The 17,913-nt window shown below is 51.0% G+C and overlaps 1 protein-coding gene and 1 long non-coding RNA gene across 4 annotated transcripts in view; both read right to left on the minus strand.

The window, feature by feature from the left end:
* Nucleotides 1-17,913, minus strand: part of XXYLT1 (xyloside xylosyltransferase 1) — a 163,693-nt gene that overhangs the window by 12,259 nt on the left and 133,521 nt on the right. The gene's annotated exons all lie outside the window — the stretch shown is intronic.
* Nucleotides 9,342-12,724, minus strand: LOC113918663. Its single transcript, XR_003518639.2, has 3 exons — nucleotides 12,384-12,724; nucleotides 12,027-12,139; nucleotides 9,342-9,578 (listed from the first exon to the last, which is right to left on the minus strand). It is a non-coding gene; the product is annotated as an uncharacterized LOC113918663 (long non-coding RNA).

A 17,913-nucleotide genomic window follows, 5' to 3' on the forward strand; every position in this document is an offset into this window, starting at 1 on the left:
AAAGACTCTCAATTTAGATTCTTCTAGGTAGTTAAGAGAGGAGCAAAAGTTTCTCTTGAGCCTGTAGGTGTCCACTGCCTTCAGCCCCAAATAGTCCACATATCAAAGTGACACATTTGGAGGAGACTTGTTTTGAAAGCTTGCATTTCTCTCAGGGTGAGGACAGAGAAAGTGACGTAGAAATGTCAGCCCCATGAGCCAAGGAATGCATATCTGTGATGAGGTGCCACTGTGACAAAGATTATCAATGAAGGGACCCAGATGGTAACCTGACCCAGGGGTGCCCACAGCCCTCTGGACAATGCCCTTCCTGGCAATGGCCCTGGAAGATGCCAGGCCTCCAAATACAAGGCTTGTACATCACTGCTAGGGAGAAGCTCAAATCTGGTAGAAGCCCTAAGACCTAACCAAGAGACTGTAGGGTGTGCAGCCAGCAGGCTGGGCTGCCAAATACCCACATGTAGTTGGCCTGGCATGGGTGGCCAGGCCCCAGCTTAGCTCCATAATCCTGCCCTTTCCCCGAACTGAGGCTGAGGGAGGGACTTTCATCAGGGTGAAGACAAAGCCAGAGAGAGTTACCTTCAGAATCGGCTCACTGCCCCCAGTAAGCCCACAGCACTAGGCGACACAGAAAAGAAGTGCCCAGGACACATGCTGGGGTGCTTTCCAAGACAGTGAGCAAAATTCAGTCGTGTGCAGTAAGGGCGATGGGGAAGAGCAGGTGTAGAATTTACTCCTGTGTCCAGAATTAAGCTCAATCGATCCAGCCCAGCACCCTTCACCCTCACAGAAGGGCGTGTTCCACCCCGGGAGCTGGGTGTTGGGGAGACTATGTGGGCATAGCTGACCCAGGTACAAAGGCAATCGAGCTGCAGCAAAATGTGGTATTTCTCAAGCCCAGAAAAAAAATCTGTGAGCCTTCCCACTTCATTTAAGCCACCTCTACCTTTGCTTGTCCTTGCTCACTGTCCTATACTACATTTGTGGCAGGGGTCTTGGTCAAGGGTAAAAACAGTGATTGGCACATTGGCAACTGACAAATGCTGAGGCTCTCCCACTTGTCAAGCACAAGCAAGGACACAGGAGCCCGTTCTGGGCAGCGGGGCTTCTCAGACTTCACTGTGTGAGGGACTCGCCGGGGATCTCGTTAAAATGCAGATTCTCATTCAGAGGCTGCATTTCTGGCAAGCTCTCAGGTAATTCTGATGCTGCTGGCTCAAGGGTCATACACTCAGAAGGAAAAAAAATGGTATTTTTATAAAGAGATGAAAACCAGGATAGTAGCAATGATGTCATTTTATCTTGCAAACGGCCATAAAGTAGGTACATATAGAGCCACTTACAAATTTCATACAGATTTTATGCTAATACCTTCCTGTACCTTCTCACTTTATCACAGCTCTGGGAAGGGGGAGCAGGGCGGGCGGGGGACCACTAGGGAAATGTTTCCTGGAAGCAGCGTGCTTATGGCACCAGGAGGGAGGGCCCAGCTCTGCCACCTTCTATCCCAGGGATTAGCCATTAGTCTGGAGTGGAAGGGGAGGCAGGGCAGGGCAGCAGGAATACATTAGTTTTCCACCATCTTGGAAAAAGTACTGGTACGTCATGGGGTTAAGAATGCAGGTTCTGGGAGCAGACGGTCCAGATTCAAATCCTGGTCCTCTGCTTACTGGCCCAGAGAAGGCACTACAACGCTCTGTGCCCCAGGGTTCCTGTACGGAACTAGGGTGGTTGGAAGGGGTTTTTGAGGAACACACGAGATGATGGAAGCCGTGGACGCACACACTTGCTGAGAAGCAATGTGGGTTCTCTGCGGCGAACATAGGCCTGCTTCCCCCACGCTGTCACAGGGCTCCGCAACCACCAGTAGGGTGACCGTGAGCAAGTCACCTCCCCTCCCGAGGCCTCAGTTCCTGCATCTGTTAAGCGGATTAATCAGCCCCAGGCTCCTTTCCTGTTTTGAAAGCCTATGGTTTTATGCCCAGAATGATCATCAAACTCCAATAATTAATCTTTCTCTAAATGTAGCACCGGTGTGTGAGTACAATGTGGATTTTTTTTCGTGTTACCTGCTTTTGTTTCTAAAACCCATTTCCATGTATCAACAAAGCCCCACGATTTGTGTATGCTGACAAGCTGGCAGAGTCCAGGACTGATGTGCAAGAAAGACCGCTCGGCTAGAAGCAGGCTCGGTGTTACGTGCTTGCCCAGAGCCTCCCCCTCGGCTCTGGTAATCATGCAGCATGGTGAGCACTGAGCATGCGCTCAGCACAGAAAAGAGGCACACAGAGAGCTGGCTGGCCTGGCCACCTTCCTCCACCCCAGGCAGCCCTGAGGTGGTGCCCCATCCTCCTCTGCCTTCTCCGCTACTGGGACCCCTACCACTCCACGTCGCCCCAAGATGTAGAAAGACTGTTCTTGACTTTTTAAGCCTCTTCTCAGCCGAGGGCAATGCATTAGAGACCATCTGTATAAACAGAGTACAGCTGAGCAAAACATGCCTGGCCTCTAGCCCACCCGGACACCCAACTTGCCCCTGGCCTGCCCGGCGCCCCCACAGCTAGCCGCCCTTCATGCCCCTGAAGCCTCACCACTGGGCACGCCACTGCACGGTCTTCACTTTTCTTTTTTAAAGAAGGAAATTTACAGAACAATTTGTCCTTAGATCACAAACGTGCTAGGCTGGATCAAGGAGCAACATTAGGAGGGGTTTATCAGAACTGTCTGATTCAGAAAATAAGCAATTCTTCAAAGGTGGCCTGGAGTCTCAGCTGCTCCCCCGTGCCTCAGTCGCCGGAACTGAGGGCCCTTCTGGTCTCTCAGCAGGCCCGCAGGGGCGTCTCGGCAGTTCCAGGCAATGAGCACTGAGGAGAACCCAGGGGTTGAAGCGAGCCAGTCTGCGCGTATGAGGGTGGTGGCTGGCTGGGAGGAGAGGCAGGAGCTGCTGCAGGGCCCCAGGGGGGCGTGGTGGTGGTGTCGTGGAGGGTGGGGGGAGCTATTTGTCAGTGGCAGGCGTGTGACTGCACCTGAGGATGGACAGAAACGGGGGATGGAGGAGCCCTCCGCCTGGGTTTCTGTCCTGAGCACTCTGGGTGCAGCATAAACGGCACGGCCTATTTCCATCATTATCACTGACTTCTACACAGTGACACGGGCTGGGTCACGCCCCCATCTCCCACCTCTCCCAGAGAGACCTTCCTGGCTCAGATCTGCTGTGGCTCTGTTTTGTTTTGTTTTTTTTTTAAGATTTTATTTATTTTGACAGAGAGACACAGCGAGAGAGGGAACACAAGCAGGGAGAGTGGGAGAGGGAGAAGCAGGAGCCCCATTGAGCAGGGAGCCCGATGCGGAGCTCGATCCCACGACCCCGGGATCATGACCCGAGCTGAAGGCAGACGCTCTGGTTCTTGACATCATGTCATCTGTAATGGCCTCAGCACCGGCACCATGGGGCTCACTCTTGTCTCTGCGCCTTTCTCCAAACACAGGACCAGGCTAGGAAGATGAGGAAGGGGACAGCCGCGAGATGCTGGCCGGCGTGACCCGTTCACAAGCCCCCTTCTTTCCAGATGACTTGGAGCAAATGTGCCTTTCGCCGGCTCCTTCGAGACGGTAGCCAACCTCACCCTCACCCAGGGCAGGTGAGCTCTTCTCTGCCTCCCTGCCACATTGTGCTGATTTCCTAGGGAGATTTTTTTCCCCCCTTCAAACTGAAAGTGATACTCTTAGCCCCTTCGTGGGCCCCTTTCTGCTTAAGTCTCTTCTCCATGCCTTCCAGACGGTTCCCCAGAATCTCTGCAGTGCCTGTGGTGCTCCTCATAAAGGATTAAAGAATCAGAATTACACCCTCATCCCCAACACACCTAGCACTCTCTCCAGGTGTCCCCACGGGCATGCCTCGGGCTGCCTAGACTTCTGTGACTTCTCAGCTCTCTCTGGAGTACTGGGGCCTGGGCTTAACCAGAACAGCCAACTAGGATTTGAGAGAATGTGAAGAGTGGAATTTTTAAGAACCAGATCAAAAGTGGCATTAAAATTAGATGCTAGTCCAAGCCACTACCTGAGGAAACTAATTAGGATCCTCTGAAAATAACAGCAGTTCTGCTAGACACTACTCCTGGAGCCATATTTCTTCTGGAATATTCTCTGGCTGGTCAGGGGGCAGCCTTTCTTCCTCAAGTGTTCCCCGCCACCTTCTCTCTGCCTTTGTTCCCACGGCAGTTCAGGCTGCCAGGCTGCCAGACTGCCGACTGAGGAGGACGCATCCTGACCTGACCCACATCCAAACTAATTAGGTGCTTATCTTCACCCATCCACACCCCGACAAGGCACCCATCCCACAAATCCTCGTACCACCAACGTGGGGCTGAGCTGCTCTGCTCTCTGCCCCATGTGGAACCTGCAAGGCTGGCTTACTGGGGAGGCTACAAGTTTCTGACCTGGTCTCAGCCTGAGGAAAAGCAAGAAGAAACCTCAGCTGTGGACACACCCTGGGTAGGAGGCAAAGGAGGTAAGACATGACCCTGCCCAGGAGAGCCAGGCCAGGCCCCATGACAGCCGAGTGTCACCAGCTGGCTTCACCAGCCTGTCAGCAGTTGGTGTAAACCCACATCCACGCCCCTAGGCAGGCTGGCGTCCCCTGCACTCCCATCCTGTGGAGGCCTCGTCCCTCACTGCCTCTTGCCTGAGACCAACAGACACCTGCCCACACGTACACAGACCCAGGGTGGCCCAACCACGCCTCCTGGCCACTCACTCTGTCCAGACACAAATGCACAGGGCTGCTGACACAGGATACGACTACCTAGCTTGACCCGCCCCCCCCCCCCACACACACCTCCTTCAGAGCCAGACTCCTGGGACCTTGGGAACCTCCCCAAATTAAGCTCTTCAAGCTTCATGCCCTCCTCCTCAGAAGGGCATCCCAGAGGCCTGTGCCTCAGTGAGCACACTCTGAGATGACCACCCCTCCCACAGCCCCAGTCTCTGGATATGTGGGGGGACTTGAGCCCTGTGCAGGTATCAAGTCTTCCCATCCTCATGAGGTCTGCCCTCCCACACGGGTGGGAACTTCGCGGCTGCATCGTGACTCTCTGTACAGATAGGGAAGGTATTTGCTGAAGCCATTCTGACTAGAAGGTGCTGCTTCTCTTCCAGGAGCCCCCAGGGTAGGTCGGCTCAAACCTGCCTCGAAGGAGGTCTTCTCAGCCACCCCCCCTCTTTTCCACTCCCCCCATCAGGCTTCTCTCACACAGGAACTGGGCAATGGGTGGCCGAGTTTCTCTAACTTTCTTGTGCACACCAAACTTAGGTCTGGGATTCAACAGGCGAGGGAGTTGCCTTCTGCACTTCTGACAAGCTCCCAGGCAATGCTGAGGCCGTGCTCCACCAGCCACATTTTGGGTAGTGAGAAGGCAGAGGAAAGAGCAAGGGGTTTTGAGTCAGTCAAACTGCATCCTGGCACCAGCTCCACCGGAACCAGCCAACACACCTCCAGAGGGATACCCCAGGAGAGGGAACTTGCTAGAGAAGTCAGTGAAGTAACTTATGAACACTCTGGCGCACAGAGGTGGGGGATGATGAGAGTTCTCCTTCCTCTCCTTGTGTGTCTAATACTGGGTCTGGCACATAACCTGTGCCCTGCATGATGGGGGCGAGGGGGTGCGAGGGCCTGAAAGCCTGTCTCTTAGACCGAGGGTCTCTACGTCTAGCTCTGAGTGCTTGTGTGCGTGATGCTGGGGAAAGGGGCAGTTCGGGCCGTGCTGATGGACAGTTCCTCAAGTGACCTGGCATCTGGATGTCTGTGCACGAGCAGGGGCGGCTGCTAACACATGAGAGGGCCACAGTGAAGCAAAGAGCAGTCAGCCTGGAGCCCTGTGCTCCCCACTCAGTGGGTCTGATGCCCACTGCAGGCCAGCGGCTCAACGGGAGAAAGGTGGGTGCTTTCAGAAGCTGCATGAACCAGTCTGGAATGGAAATGGAAAAGGACCATTTATCAAAACCCTTCCTCTCTCATCCCTCAAGCAGCTTCAGAGAGGGTCTTGCTTGTTTCCAGGGAAAGGCTAGGGACTCAGAGAACTTAGCCCAATATGTGATATATAGCAGTGTTGCTTCTAGGGTCTAAAGCAAAGACAAAAGAAAAAATTAGACCAATGGCTAATCCATCTTCAACAAGCAAGTCTGAATCCTGCCTCCCCCGCACCCCCATACATAAAAACAAGCCCCTTTGATGTTACTCAGAAAATTATGGTGTTTCAACCTACTGTAAGGGGTACCTGCTGAGCCTGGGACCACCTAGGGGAGACTGGGGGACTCCTCTGGCATGGTCCCAGGCCACATCCAGTGTGCCAAAGGAAAAACTGTGGCCGCGGCGTACTGTATAATTAACATGGAATGTTCCAAGGGAGCCGAAGACATGTGGCACAGAGGTCAGGCTCTCAAGCAACACTTGCTTTCTGTTTAAGAGGCACAGTTTTCTCCTCTCTTTCTCCCTTCGCAAGAGACTGAAATAAAAAAACTCTGAGAAAGAAACCTGTTCAGCTTCACACATACAAGGCAGACCCTGATGCAGGTATACACAGATTCACATGTGGGGAACCTGGACAGGCTGTGTTCTGCCTCCATCACCAGCCAGGCCTCAGGACCACAGAGAAACACCTTTTGCATACACCACTGAAGAAGCATCCACCCATCCAGCCCAGCAAGGCTGTTGGGGGCCTGCACTGTCAGTCTGGACACAGTCCAGTTGCTGAAAGGAAATCTGTTATAACAAACTAGTTCCTAAGCCCCCTTCCCTGTGCAATTTATCGAAGATAGAACCATCCGCTGAAGAATTAAATGCAGTAACTATAGTTGAAATCTTGTTCAGTATAGGGGTTCTTAAGAAAAAATTATTTTTAAGGTGTAGTTTGGTAATATTGGGGGTCTGTTTCTTTTTTTTTTTAAAGATTTTATTTATTTATTTGACAGAGAAAGACACAGCGAGAGAGGGAACACAAGCAGAGGGAGTGGGAGAGGGAGAAGCAGGCTTCCCGCGGAGCAGGGAGCCCGATGCGGGGCCCGATCCCACGACCCTGGGATCATGACCTGAGCTGAAGGCAGATGCTTAACAACTGAGCCACCCAGGCGCCCCTGGGGGTCTGTTTCTTGCTGAACAGAAATGGAAGAAGGAAGAGAAAAAGTCTTCCTATCTATACTTAAAAAAAAAAAAAAAGACAACAGGCTAAATAAAGTACAGTAAGTAATTTGGGGGGAATATGGCATTTCCACCTCCTACAAAAAGCCTTCTGAGATCTTGCACTTGGAAGTCCCCACTGCCCTTGCTCCTGCTGCTTCCTACATACAGCGGGCTATCACTCCTTGCAACAAGGGGTCCAGCCATGTCTGTCTGCTTCCCTCTCCCACCAGCCTGCAGACCTCTGCAGGACAGGTGGACAGGGCTGGTTTCCTATTCATCTCTGAATCTCCTGCCTACACACTGGCATGGAGTCTTGTCTCAGAGAGTGTGACCTCTATGGGATGGAAGTCAGTTACAGCCTAGCATTTTGACTGCCAACATAACAAGACAGCTTGATTTAGCTAGGACAGGCAGGTGCCCAGAGTCTTCTACCCTGACAACTGGGGTGACACCATGCTCCTCACTGCCTACTGAATTAACTCCAACTCCTCAGCACAACACGTGAGACCCCCCCCACCCGCCAGGATTTGGCCCCTGCCCCCATCCAACATTCTCTCCTCCCGAGCACCCTTCCCTCATCCTCCATCCAGACCAAAGTAGCTGGAGTGTCTGCACGGGACACCTGCTGAGGCCCCCACGCTACTGCTCTTCTATGCGGTGTCCTTCTCCCGCCTCAGCCACCAGACTTCCCTTCATTACAATCCAGCTCAGAGGCCACATGCTCTGTGAAGCTCCCTCCTCCAGGCCTTGGAGGCGGTTGTGCTGTTTGCAATCATCCTGTGTACCTCTCGGTCCTATTAAGCTAGGAGTTCTTAGAGGAGGGGGACCACGTCTTTCCATATCCGAATCCCTGCTGCCTAGTCCAGTGCTGGTACCAAGCAGGGACTCAGTGCACATGAACTGAAGTCACGTCTAGACAGGGAGACCCGCACCACCAAACAGAGAAGATAAAACGTGCCTTTTCCATGATAGCTAGGTGCCACATGTAGCCAAATAGCCCCTAGGTGCCTGCCAGTGTCTGCGAGGGCTGCTGGAAGCAGCCTCGGCCATACCCAGCCTTGGCGGGGTGGTCCAAAACACCTCACAGCACACGGTAATGAGGCTACCGCCACTAAGTACCACACTGTTTTCAGAGCCTGCCAGGACACTTGCCAATACCGTGCCACCCTTTTAGAGCTGGGATGTATGTGCTCCACCCGACTGAACATAATCTACTGAATTAATTCCTAGCACAGACAGGAACACTGTACCTCCACTACTTCCCTAAAGCCACTCAAATGACACTAGGAAAGGACAGAATCTCACTGGCAGGTTAGTACTTTCTTTTTTTCCCCCGGGGGAGGGGGGAGAGAGGTGGGGGGGCGGAATCTTAAATAGCCCCCACACCCAGCGTGGAGCCCAACAAGGGGCTAGATCTCATGACCCTGAGATCAGGGCCTGAGCTGAAATCAAGAGTCGGATGCTTAAGTGACTGAACGACCCAGGGGCCACAGCAGGTTAGTACTTACATTCTCAGGGCAATGCCATGGTAAAAGTGGTTAAAAAAAAAAAAAAGTTTGCAAAACCACTCCCTTCCCACTTACTTATTTTTCTAGAAATGTATGCAACTTTTATCTGCTTTAAGTAAATATTTTAAAAAATATTAATTAGCCCCAGGGATATTCCTTTTGTATACTATACATTTCAGAGAAATTTGGATAAAACATGGTGGTTATATATGTATCTCTAATTAACATATTTTCTGAATGAAAATGAGAACACCCGGCCCTTTGTTAGGATGAAATGTATGAAATTGAGATTTGTAAGAAAATACATCTGGCAGTTCTGACTCTATAATTTTTCCAAAGTGAGGTTAGAAATAATGTTTTCTGATTTTGCCGAAGTTTTAGCTTTCTAAGGAACGAAAAAGGCATGGCTCCATTCACAGCCAGTACCTGGTTGGGGAGACAGGCTAACACTGGTGACCATCAGTGTTGTGGACAGTAGACGGAAGATGTAGCCGGAACCCTACATGGAAACAGGGATTTTCGAGGACAGAGCCTGGGATTCGGGGCCACAAGCCTGGGCCTAGTTTCTTGATGCTGGCCACCGGGTGGTTTGGTCGCCAAGGAAAAGAAGAGCGCAGGCACGCGGCCCCACCCAGCAGCTGTGTTCATCATTTCTGGAATTGTTAGAGGCTGTGTGGGCTGAAGTCATACTTGCTCAGGGCCCAGAAAGAACCGATCCAGGTGAGGCAAGAAAGGAGTTAAATTTAAAAGGGGAAATGTTCTTTGCCTTTTAAAGGCTGTTGACATTCACTGTCTCAGTGCCTTTACCTAGACTCCGATAAATGAGGGGAGAGGCGTTGCTCTGAGACTTCGGAAATCCTATCAAGTGACCAATCCCAGCGGCATCCTTTGACCTTGAGGAATAAAAGAGAGCCCCTGTTATATCTCAGAAGAAAACAGGAGGAGGTCATGCTTCTCCTTGCCGAGCGGGGCCACAGAGGCTGACAGCACCTAACGTTCCTGCCGGACCGTGTGCTCTCACCGGCCTCCTGACAGGATGCTGGGGTTCGACGCTTGAGCAGCTCACCGCTCCAAGTCTGTTGCTTGGAATTCTGAGCACATTTTCCTATAAAAACGATCTAATGACGTCTGGGCTCCCTTTTACACATTCAACACGAATGGACCTAGGGTTTAGAAGGGGACCCAGAGTGAGAGGAGGAGGGGCGCTCATGCCTGCAAAGCGGACTGGCCAGAGCAGGGATGCTGGGGGCCCGTCCTGTGAGGACAGCGGCGAGGGGTCCTCCCACGTGGGCATGTGCCCACATGTGTGCGCCCGTGTGGGTGTTTTCCGGGAGGACAGGTGCATGAGAGGAAACACATACAGAAGCACAGGGAAGTGACTAAAAGACAAGGGAAGTACTAGGCAGAGGGGATGGTTCTGTCCCAACAGCTCCTCCTCTGAAGTCCCCTCTTCTCACCAAATGAGTCCTCTCTCTAGAAATGAGTCACTTCTCAGGTGGGAGCAAAGGCAAGCTGTTGCCTTGAGGCCAGGAGAGGGGGAGGGGAGCCAGCAACAGCCTCCTGTCCTTCGCTGCAAAAGGACATTTGTGACTCAGCTGCTCAAGTTATGACTGAAGAACATTATGCACGGCCACGTGTTTGCCGAGCAGGATCAAAGCCTCAAGTGGCCAGGTGGCTAGGCAGTGATGGGAATGAGCAAAGCTGGCAGGGGGAGGCCCAGGTCACGCAGACCCTGAGAGCCAGAACAGGCTGTCACTGCCCCTGCTCCGCGGGGGCCATGGGCCTTGCAGAGAAGGCAGCCCAACACTGTCCCAACCTCTGCGTTGTAAAGAAAAGCTATGCAGTATCCTGGTTTTAAATGCTGGCAACGAATACACATTAAACAACAACAACAACAACAAAAAACGCTACAGGGAAAAGAAACCACTCTTCCACCTTGTCTGTTGGGCTCCCGTTTGCAGCCCCTTTCCCGGAGTCCTATAGTCAGAATAAGAACTGTTTGGTTCTTTGGCCTCCAAATCTAGCTACAGGCCAGAATCACTTCGGGTACATGCTTAATATGCACATTTGGAGGCCCCACCCTAGAGCCACTGACTCAGAATCCCCGTGGGAGAAGACCTGCATTTGGAGAGGCTCCCTGGGTGATCATGATTGGCTGCACTGACATCTAGGAACCACGGGCTAGTCTGTATTTCTACTTTCCTTGTATTCACAAGTATAACCATACTCACTTTCGTCGCATGCCTCTAGTTCATAATGATGAAATAAGATTACAAGAATGAGACCATAAAAAGATATCAATCAGGGCTTCTAACCTGCCCCCCCACCCGCCGCCCCAGGGAAAGGGCAGAGGCCAGTGTGGAGGGACTTGGGACACAGCTGGTGCCAAGTGTCTTATCTGAAAGATTTATAAAACTTTAATATTCTACTCTGTAATATAGCCATACGTGTTTTAACATACCAATTTCCCCACTGCTACATCTTTGAGTGAATGACTCTTCAGGAAGATGCAGTAGGTTATTCTTGTGATTTGGAATACCCCAAGGACTCCCCAAGTACAAGTGTCCCTAGGATATTTACCAAAGCTTGGGAAGCACAGACTTATATCTAGATACCGTATTATTTCATTTGATCTAAGCCTAATGGCAAAGTGCCACATAAAGTCCACAGGAGGAAGGCTCATATGCAAAATTATATAGCGGACTTCTATTTAAATTTCTGTTCTTTAAAAAAAAAAGGCATTGTGTGTGTGTCAGAAATGTGTTGGGTGGGGAAGAGAAATATGACATAATCACAAGAAACCATCCCTTTAACACGTACCTTTAAAAAGTTAATGGCTTGAGAGTGGTTTGTTTATATTTTTCATAAAAAGTAGTCAAAGGATATTAAGCACTTAAATTGCTGTAAAGGCCCTGCTTTCCTAGGCAGTGAGGGCCACATTTGGAGGGTTTGCTCATCGCGCTGCTTTGTGGTGGGAGCAGCTCAGACACCTCCGGAAACCGCAGTCCATCCCTGGAAGCTCCAGCTAAGTAAGTATGCCTCCATGTCCACACCCAGGCCTCAGAGCAAGGACTGGGAGACCGTCACCTGGGGGCACGGGGGATCCGCGAGTGCCACGTGCCCTCTGCTCAGAGCCCCTGGGTGCAAAGCTGCAGCTGAGCCCCTGCAGATCAGATCATTCCGCCACCGTCAGAGAAGTTGTGAGGAAACCAAGATAACTGCAGCCTCGCTAGGCTTAGCTTTTCCTTTCTTTGTGACATCCACAACTGTCACCAGCATTTGAAATCAAAACACTTCTCTTATCCTAATACCATTACCTCTTAATAAGCTGAAAGCCTTACCTTTTCCTGAAGTAATTACATTTAGTAAGTGTGAGACTGTCTGATTAATTTCAGGCAGCATTTCACTGATGTGTAGCATTTAACTATTTATTTGAAGCCATAGGTGCTGATTCCTGTAGAAAAGGAAGCTTGCATTAGATGTGGGCTCCTTATATCAAGTGTTCAACTTGCTGTCATTAATAAAGTGATAATCAATAAAATTATATTATCACTGTGAGAAAAATAAAATCTCCTTGTAGAAGCCAAATATACATTCATTCCATCATTCACTAATGTTAAAGATAGAGAAATGCTCTTGCTTTACTCTGCACCCCCACCCGCAAGAAGGTTCTGGCCCCAGCTTGGCTCCACACACACCCTCTCTTAAGGGAAGAGCCTCTTCCTCTCTCGGATCCTCAAAATGGTGTCTAAATCTCATTAGGTGGAATGTTCCAGAGCTCAGTGATTCTAAACGGTCGAGGGGGAGGAGCCCAGAGAAGGCTCTCCCACCTGCAAGCAGCCCTGGATGTGACCCAGGTGAGACCCCTGCTGGCGAGGTGTGAAACTGCACCCACGCAGGAGGATAGGAGGGTCGGCCAGCACAGGAAGGGTCTAAGGTCCTCTCAGCAAAGAACCTCAGAGTGTGGCCATCCAACAGGTGCCAAGCCCTCTTTCTATTCTTCCACCACTGTCTTCCCACTGCCACCTCCACTGCAGGTTATAACGTACTACCCCCGCAACAGACAGGCTGGGCAGCCCCCATCCTGAGAGGGGAGATAAACCATCAGCACTCCTGCCCCCCAGGCCACAGCTCAATTCTCCAAAGCATTCCCTAGAGGGAGGGGAGGGAAGGAGAGAGGAAGAAGACACTTGGAGCCCTGGACATCTGGCCAGGGATCCCACAGACGACAGATAAACTGCTCCCGGCACTAATAAAATCAGAGGCTCCTTAGAGTCTTTTTCTGTTGCTAACAGGATTAGAAAATAAAAATAAATCCCAAACACACAGAGGCACCCCCCCACCTTTGCCTTGAGCAGAGAGAGCATTTGTTTTGTTTTGCCTAGAATGACCTTGCATTTACAACTTCAGTTCAACAGGACTAAAAGCTGCCTCCAAACTCCTTTCAAAAAGAAAAGGGGGTCCAGGGGCACCTGGGTGGCTCAGTCGTTAAGCATCTGCCTTCGGCTCAGGTCGTGATCCCAGGGTCCTGGGATCGAGCCCCACAATCGGGCTCCCTGCTCAGCGGGAAGCCTGCTTCTCCCTCTCCCACAACCCCTGCTTGTGTTCCCTCTCTTGCTGTGTCTCTCTCTGTCAAATAAATAAATAAAATCTTAAAAAAAAAAAAAAAAAGAAAGAAAAGGGGGTCCACAAAGTGCCAGGGGGCAAAATTAACCACAGCAATCAGCATTCTCTCCAACCATTAACCCCTTCTCAGAGTCTCCCGTCTCAAGCAAACGATCAAGATTTATTAGCATTTAACCCTCTAGGCCCCCGGAGGCAGGAAAGAGGAAATGTGAGCAAAGAGAAACTGCTTCCCAGCCACAGCTGCTGGGAGGGAGGGACCCTGCCTTCACAGCCAGCTGCCTGCCGGAGACAATCCTACATGGGTCACACGCTGTAACGGCACTCACCTCTCACACAGCCCAACCATGGGACACTGGAGGTGAGGTGGAAACGCCCCTACCCAGCTCACATCTGGTTTCAGCAGGCCTCCCCACACCACTCCCCACATAGGGATCCAGCCCCCTAGGAGGTGATATGCATGGGCCACCTGCACACTCCCCCAAGTCCGAGTTCTGGGCAGGGCCAACCACTTTATTTTGCTTTTCCATCCATTCTTGTTTTTTTTCTTTAACTATAACTACATATTAAAACCAACGAAATACAAACACTAATTAGAAATGCAAAGCACTACATTTACAAAAATAGCAAGATATAAAAGGAATCCTAAGAACTAAGTATACTGGAATCTTTCTCAAGAACCTTCAGCTGTTCTCAAACTGCTGTCTTGCTTTACTTAATTGAGACTTAGTAAAATACCTCTCCTTAAAAAAATCAATTTCTTGTTCAAAGTAAAAAGGCTGAAAAATTTTACAAACCATAAAGAAAATAATGCTTTAATATAATTTAATCTCTCTCTCTCTCTCTCTCTCTCACACACACACACACACACACACACACACACGAAGCTGGAACTCAGATATGTCTGCCAAGAAAGCCAACTGGAGGACTGTCCTCTACAACATGCTACTGTTCAAGTCACTTCCCAGGGTTTACTGATAATAATAGTTAAGGCAGCTCTCATCTTGGGAGCTAAGTATCACGCTCACAGCTTTACCTGTATTTTCTTTAGTTCTCACAACCACCCCGAAGGTACTATCATTATGTCTAATACATCACTAAGGTAGCAAAGTCTCAAGGAAGTAACTAAAAAATGGCAGAGTCTGGATTTTAAATTACCCTAGGCCATCTGCCCCTAAAATTCATACTCTCTGCATTACAACAGATCCTTTTCATTTTTTACAGATCTCCATTCTTCAACAGGAGCACAGTTTTCAAAAGGAAGGCCTGTGCATGGTGCTTCTACACAAGAGGCCAACACCCTGGCAGCCCCCTTCATTACTACTACAGAGTTCCCGTTCACCTGACCGCCTCAAGGCGCACGCTGTGAGAAGCTGCCAATAACCAGGCCAGGCTCTCCTGAGCCACAGGGTGTGGGTGGGTGGGGGTGAGCATAAGTCCGCAGACTGGGTGGCTTCAACAACAGAAACGCATTGTCCCACAGGCCTGGGGGCTGGGAGTCTGACATCAAGGTGCCGGTGGGGTTGATTCTTCTGGGGGCTATGAAGGAGAATCCCTTGCATGTCTCTTGCCTAGCTTCTGGAATTCTGCTGGCCATCTCTGGTGTCCCTTAGCCTGTGGAAGCAAAGCCTGCCCTCTGCCATCGCATGGCGTTCTTCCTGTGTGTGTGTGTGTGTGTGTGTGTGTCCAAATTCCCCTCTTTATAAGGACACCAGTCATATTGGATTAGGGTGCACCCCAATGACCTCACTTCACTAATTATATCTGTAATGGCCCCATTTCTAAGTAAGGTCACATTCTCAGGTACTGGTGGTTAGGACTTCAATATATGAATTTGTAGGGAACATAATTCAACCCAAAGTAGTGGCTGAGAGAGAGAAGGGGTGGGGGAGTGGGGGAGAGGATGAAGGGGAAGGGGGGGGTAAAGGAGGAAGAGATGGGGACGACAGGAGGGCAGGCTGGGCTCCTTGTGGGTGGGCTATATGTGCTCCGTCCGGGTAGGACAGTTCTCCAGGAGCAGGTGTGGGTGGCGCCCAGTGAGTCTTATGAAGGGGCATCTGTCACTGTGAACACCTGTAAGCAGTAGGTAAGGGACATGCTCGTCATGACCAAGTTTAAATACCACTGTGCGTCTCTGGGCCCCCCACTACCACTGGTAGGGATGCTTGAATCCTACAGGTTCATACAATAGAATTCTGGGGCCTTCAGGCTGGCAAGTCTGTCAGACGGCCTTCTAATATATGCTGTCCTCAAAGAGCCCCTGTTACAACAGAGCAGAATTTTTGAAAATATAAACTCAGCTTAAAGACTTAAAATAGAGGTAAGGTATCCCTATTCCACACTTCCTGGGGGGAAAATATGTAAATATAAGACATCATTTGCTTGCGCCAGTGGTGGAAGCTCGCTTCAAAGAGACCCTGCATGCTATATATGCAAAATGTACATTAAGATGGGCTGTAAATGCCTTAGGAACTCATTTCTTCTACAGTTTACTTGGCATTACTGTCACTGCATAAATACATTTGCTGTTAGGCAAATGATGTGGGTGCTAATATCAATCAACTAAATCGGCACACCACATCGGCGCAAGTGAGAAAAAGATGGTTATAGTTATTCTTAAAACCAACAAGACCACTTCTAACCCGGAAGATAATCCATGGGGACACAGACCTCGGCTGGGAGGGAGACCTGCACAGCATCCACAGGTCCAATGGGCAGAAAGCAGAGAAGGCCAGAAGAAAGCGAAAGAAAAGTGCTCTGGGAATCAGGGCAAGAGGGAGCTCCTGCAGCTGGTGGGCAAGGGATGCTAGAAGGAAGGCATGACTGAGCTGGCCATGAAAGACAGGATTTCTCAAGGTGGAGATGGGTGCAGAGAAGGCCCCAGGTGGCAGAGACAGCACCAGCAAAGAAGGTGAAAGCTTGGCACAGCCTCAGGGCACCATGAGCGTCCAGTTCAGCTGGAGTCGACGGAGCCAGACACAGAGGCCCTGAATGCCAGGTCCCAGGGATTAAAATTCAGAATACAGTCCAAGATTCAATTAAGTAATCAGGATGATGATCTGCTGTAGAACCATCTCTGCACTCTGCTCCATAACGGTGACAATTCACCATCTTGCACAAACTGTGCCCCTTTCCGACTGGTCTCCAGGAAAGCTGCAGGGGACGGCAACCTTCTCTCTACTCACTGTTGGTTCAGAAGTCACAGTCACCCTGCACCCAGATGCCCTGAATACAGCAGCCCCATTTGTTGCCCCAAAACTGAGAGCCCAGGGACAACAGCCTGGAGAGCTGGGAGATGCTGAGAGTCACAAGTGTCCGAACTCCTGCCCACATTTCATCTCTTCTTCTTGCACTCCATGTCTATGAAAATGGTCCTGAGCACCTCCTCTCTGAAAGGTACTGAGCCACGCTGAGAGGACTCTGTCCTGGGCACCCAGAAGAGGTGCGGGCCCAGGGCCTGTGACAAGCCTGGAGTTCCCTATCACCCCTATTACAAATCAGTGTGTGCCTCATAGGCACCGAACACCTGGCCAGGTCAGCAGCCACGAGCCAGTCCCACCAACCTGCCCGACAGCCTTCCACGCCCCCCAAAACTGAGAGGCCTACCATGGGCCACTGGAGACCCAAATCACTGTCATTTCCCTAACACCTGAAAACACATTCCCCCCTAAAGCCCACAGGCAGTCTTATTACACAACCGTGTCATGAGCAAGAAAAAGTTCCTGCTGTTAATAGTGCTGGGATTATTTCTGGAGGTTCCCCTACATATGTCTAACCATGAAGACCAAGACTGGCCATGGAGTCCTAATGACCCCAAACAAACACCATCTAATGTTGAGGCCGGCACGACTTAGCACAGTCATGGTCCCTGCATCCCCTATCAAGCTTGCCCCTCTGGAATCAGGTAAAACTAAGTAAACGTACCAATATAAAGCTTGTGGAGCATTCAGGAAGGGAGCAGTGTCTTAGGCGCTTACAAACGCAGAGAGACGCGAAGGAACACTGGCGGGCTCCTTGCTGGCACGGTGCAGCCACATCTGGGGGGCAGAAGAAGCTGTTCCAGAGAGGGGGCTGCCCCCTGAAGAAGGCGCCAGGCCCCAGTCTAGGGAGACGCCAAGGGCCGGCTTCTTGGGCGGGGCGGAGCCTGCATTTTGCCAGGCAGGTGGACCTGGGGTAGAAAGAGGAATGCGGGGGCGCCTGGGTGGCTCAGTCGTTAAGCGTCTGCCTTCGGCTCAGGTCGGAATCCCAGGGTCCTGGGATCGAGCCCCGCATCGGGCTCCCTGCTCGGCGGGAAGCCTGCTTCTCCCTCTCCCACTCCCCCTGCTTGTGTTCCCTCTCTCGCTGTGTCTCTGTCAAATAAATAAATAAAGTCTTTAAAAAAGAAAAAAAAAAAGAGGGAATGCGGCCTCTGTCACTGTTGGTTCAGAAGTCACAGTCACCCTGCACCCAGATGTCCTGCGGCAGCTCCCTGGGTCCCAGCAAGCAGGGCAGTGCCAGCAGCTTCTTGTCCAGCTCCGTAAGTCCTGGACCTCCACTTAGGGTGTCCACCCTTCAGCTTCCTGGAGATTCTAGAAGCAGCTGTGGACTGGCAGCCGCTGCTCCCGT

The sequence above is a fragment of the Zalophus californianus genome, chromosome 1, assembly GCF_009762305.2.
Source record: "Zalophus californianus isolate mZalCal1 chromosome 1, mZalCal1.pri.v2, whole genome shotgun sequence".
NCBI lineage: Eukaryota > Metazoa > Chordata > Mammalia > Carnivora > Otariidae > Zalophus > Zalophus californianus.